We start from the raw sequence: 5,000 nt of genomic DNA, 5'->3' as shown, positions 1-5,000 counted from the left end.
AATTCCTTCTACCCAGTCCTTCTACACACCTAGTTAATTCATTCCAGAACTCATTCCGCTCTTCTTCACTTTTCTCACTACCTGGCCCATACGCACTGACAAACGCCCAACATTCCCTACCCAATCTAACCCTTACCCACGCTAACCTAGATGATATCTCTTTCCATTCCACTACTTTACCTGTCATCCATTCACTCAGCAATAACGCCACCCCCTCTCTCGCTCTTCCCCTTTCAATCCCAGACACTCTACCAGACATTTCACCAAACATCACTTCACCCTTTCCTTTCATCTTTGTCTCACACAAGGCCAATACATCCATCCTTCTACTTCTAAACATACTTCCAATCTCACATCTTTTACTCTCTATCGTACTACATCCACGCACATTCAAACACCCCAAAACTAGAGTGCGGGGAGCAGTCACTCTCCCCCCAGCTCCATCTCCTTGTCGATGTCTCGTAGGAATTTTATACAGGAGAGGGGGTTCCCAGCCCCCTCGTCCCGTCCCTTTTAGTCGCCTCGTACGACACGCAGGGATAACGTTGGCGCTATTCTAATTTTTATATGCCCCCGCGGCCACAAGGGGCATGTATAATATATATATATATGTATATATATATATATATATATATATGTATATATATATATATATATATATTTATTTATGTATATATATATATATATATTTATTTATATATATATATATATATATATAAACTACATTCAAGATTATTTTGTAGAGTGTGGCATGAGGAGGCAAAACCTGATGAATGGGAGTTAGGAGTGTTGGTGGAAATAGCAAGAAAAGAAAACAGGATACCAGACTGATTGCAATAATAACAGAGCCATCACATTTACGTTAGTTGTTATGAAAATATATAGAATACTTATTCTGAAGAGACTGGAGAGAAAGATTGATGAAAAACTGAGAGATGAACAAGCTGGATTTAAAAAGGGTGGAATTTTTTTTTTTAGGCATGTTTTACAGCAATGCGTAGAATATAAAAATTCCCTTTTGGTGGCATTGGTGAACTATGAAAAAGGCTTTCGATGGTGTGCACTGGCCCATATTATGGAGAGCCCTGTGTTATGAAATTCCTATTAAATATGTATATTTTATTAAACTGTTCAGGAGCATAGCAATTGCAAATTTAATGTTAATGGAGTCTTATGAAATTATTTTCCAGTGAACAGAGGAGTATTCAAAGGGAATGTGCTGTCCCCTTTGTTCTTTATCCTCCTCAGAGATTTTGTAATAGGTAGAACACTCAAATATGTTGGAGAAGGATTGGGCTGGATTGGTGATAGGAATTTAGCAGACCTGGAGTTGGCTGATGATGCTGTTCTTGTTAGCAAAACTCCGCAGGATTTACAATTCTTGTTTTCAAGAATGCATGAAATATCAAACGATGTTGGGTTGAATATAACTAGAAGAAAGACAGATGATGAGAACGGAGTATGCAATGGAAGATAAAATGTCATTGGATGGAGGAATGATTAATGAGGTAGAATTATTTAGGTATTTAGGGACTATGATCTTCAATACAGGGTCTTTAGAACTAGAGTTTATTAAAAGATTGAAAAAGGCAAATCAGACAATGGCTAGGTTAAGTAAAATGTAGAAATCAAATCGCCGGAAATTAATAAAAATAAAAAAAAATCTGACTATATATCAGTTGAGCGAGATCGGTGTTACTCTATGGACATGAGTCATGGTATGATAATGAAACAATCTCCTATAGATTTGGTCGATTTGAGACCAAAGCTCCTCAGAAGGATATTGGTAGTTGAATGGCAGGACAAGATTAGAAATGAAACTATAAGAAAGATAACTCGAGTGGCATATGTGGATGAGATCATGTTGAGGGGTAGGTGGAGATGGCTTGGGTATGCTCTTCGCACTTTCCAAGAGCGTTTAGTTCACAAAACGTTCACCTTGGTTCCAAAAGGCACTAAAAGAGTTGGAAGACCCAGGTTTACATGACTAAAGACTCTGAAGGGATAAGAAGGAGAATTAAAAGCTCAAGATACAGACGACTGACGGAATGTAACCGAGGTCATCTGCGTCAATTGCCATAGGAGCAGATGATGATGATGAGAATATATAAACGATTAACTTTTCAAGCTACAAAAAAAGAATTTGTCCTTAGGATGTTCAAGCGAATTCCAATATTGCATTATAATTAGGTTGAGGCATCACGTGTCAAGTTATCTGCAGGTCAATTCTGTAATGGGTAAGATTAATAGCCGTTATTAATTTGACTATTTATCCACTATCACATGACACCAGGGTGACACGTCCATGGAGATCGTGAGGTACTGAAATTATGAAATGGGAAATTGCTTTTCTATTATGAAGATATTTATACGTTTTATGTTTTCGATATAAGTCCGAGATCTTAATTTACATTATTTATATAAATATGATTTAAAACTGTATTTTTCTTAGATTATTATTGTAATGAAATGAATCGTCACCATATATATATATATATATATACATAAATATATATATATATATATATATGTATATATATATATATATGTATATGTATATGTATATGTAAATATGTATATATATATATATATATATAAATACATATATATACATATTTGTATATGTATATGTATATATATATATATATATATACATATATATAGTATATATATATATATATATATATATAAATATATATATATATATGTGTGTATATATATATATACATATATATATATATATATATATATTTATATATATCTATATATATACATGTGTGTATATGTATATGTGTATATATATATATATATATATACAGTATATATATATATATATATATATATCTGTTATGTTTGAATAATACCCTGACCATGGGAAAATTATATAACTCCTAGACGGTATTATATAAAAACATTGAATATCTAAGTGTCCCCTAAGTGTACTAAAAAAAATGTAAATAGTATTAAGAACCATTCAAAATCACATTTTACTTCGATTCTTTAACAGGGATATGAGAGACTACTCTGAAATATACTGGTGATGGAAAGATACATCCTACAAAAAATAAACATATTCTATAAAAATTTCAACACATGAAACGAATCTACATAGAAAAGTAAATCACTTGAAATACTAGGTCTGGACAAAACTAAGACTAATGGAAAAGAAATTAATACATATGAATATTATACAATCTCTTGTTTCACTGGAAATTAAATTTTACACCAATATTAAATCTTGATATTGAATTAACATAGTTAGCCTTCAAAAATCTATCGATTACAATCATATAGAAATTACATAAAGAAACTGATAAACTCAGCTCGCACGCAGTAATCAAAGTTAAGTTAAAATATTTTTCATGTTTTTACATAAATCTCCCTGGTCCAATTGCAAAGATTTACGCAATACAATCACTCACATGAACACAACAAATTTTTAATCACTTGCAAAGCTGCTGTAACGATACACGTTGGGCACAAACTTAATCACTTTGGATAGGACACACACTCGAGGTACTTCTGAGAGAGGATTTGGACTCTTTCAAAGGATAGGCTGGTTCTCTTTGGCGCTACGCATCTTTAGGCGACCATTTATATATTTTAGATTCTTCTAGAGAGAGAGAGAGAGAGAGAGAGAGAGAGAGAGAGAGAGAGAGAGAATGATTCCCCCATTCCTACTTTCAGTTTTACCGTTTTCTTGAATTTATTATTACTAACATATAGTGGAAACCCTTTCATCTTATTCATTCTTCGTAAAGTTAGAAACAAAGTTAAACGTAAGTTTATTCTATATTTGAATATAATCATTTTAATAGCGCCTAACAATATTCAGAAACTATAATGGGAATATAACTACATAATTGCTGTACCTAATATAATTTTTATTTCGCTATCAAAAGAATGGTTTGTACTCCAAATATATCCTTATGATACCACGATAATATAATCTTATTTATCATACCTGAAAAGGAGAAAGATTTTCAATATTTTTATGAAATATCAGAAGTATTTCAGCAGATTGAAGGCGAAGGGTATCGTTTCATAGAAGTTTGAAATCACTAGAAAATTTTGGGGATAATATTGTAATACGAGATGTTCTAATACTTTGTGGTGATAATGGATGCTAAGCAAAATAGCTCGGTATCCATTTCGAGAAAGTATCTCTCTCTCTCTCTCTCTCTCTCTCTCTCTCTCTCTCTCTCGTAAACAAACGCACATACTTCCAAGTGGTAAATAATCATTATTTATGAGCTTGAAATAAAGAGATTGTGTTTCTGATATGAATCAAGGAGGAAAAAGTGTAGAGACTAACTACAATTCAATGAGTCAAGAACTGTTGTTGGTTCATAATTTACTGGAAGGATGCAAGAGTTCCATTAATTGTAGATATTACTCAAGAGGTAGTCAGTAGTTGAGGTTTCCCTCGAATGTATATTCATGTGTTATTGTTAATTGTACAGGTTTCTCCTGATATATTTTACATATGTAATCATTATGCTGTTATTGCATAATGCGTATTAACCTTATGAATGTAACTATAAGGAGAAAAAGGTTTCAGATACATGAAAAATAGCATAAAATTGTGTCAGCTTCCAGGTTCCATACAGCGGCCCCCAGACCCACGGCAGTTTTGGTTTGGTTCTTCAACCACCCTTTTTTGAACTTGGTGGATCCACGCATCGCTCGCTCTCTCTCTCTCTCTCTCTCTCTCTCTCTCTCTCTCTCTCTCCAATGTAAAAATGGCTGCACATTAAATATGTGTTTCACAGAAATAAATAGACAAATTTCAAGAAAGTTTTCCCCGCTAGCCTTTTCTCTCTGACACTGGAACTAGGGCTTTCATTTATAATTTTTGTCAGATTACTTCCAGAGAGTCCAAATAATTTGTAACAAAATTTTCAGCACCATATCCTTTACATTGAAGTGTGATTACATCACCTCTGTTGTCTTGAAGAATGGTTACGAAGTGATACGAAGAATATGTCGACATAGAATAA

The sequence above is a fragment of the Palaemon carinicauda genome, chromosome 23 (assembly GCF_036898095.1).
Source record: "Palaemon carinicauda isolate YSFRI2023 chromosome 23, ASM3689809v2, whole genome shotgun sequence".
Lineage (NCBI taxonomy): Eukaryota > Metazoa > Arthropoda > Malacostraca > Decapoda > Palaemonidae > Palaemon > Palaemon carinicauda.
This window is presented reverse-complemented; position numbering follows the sequence as displayed.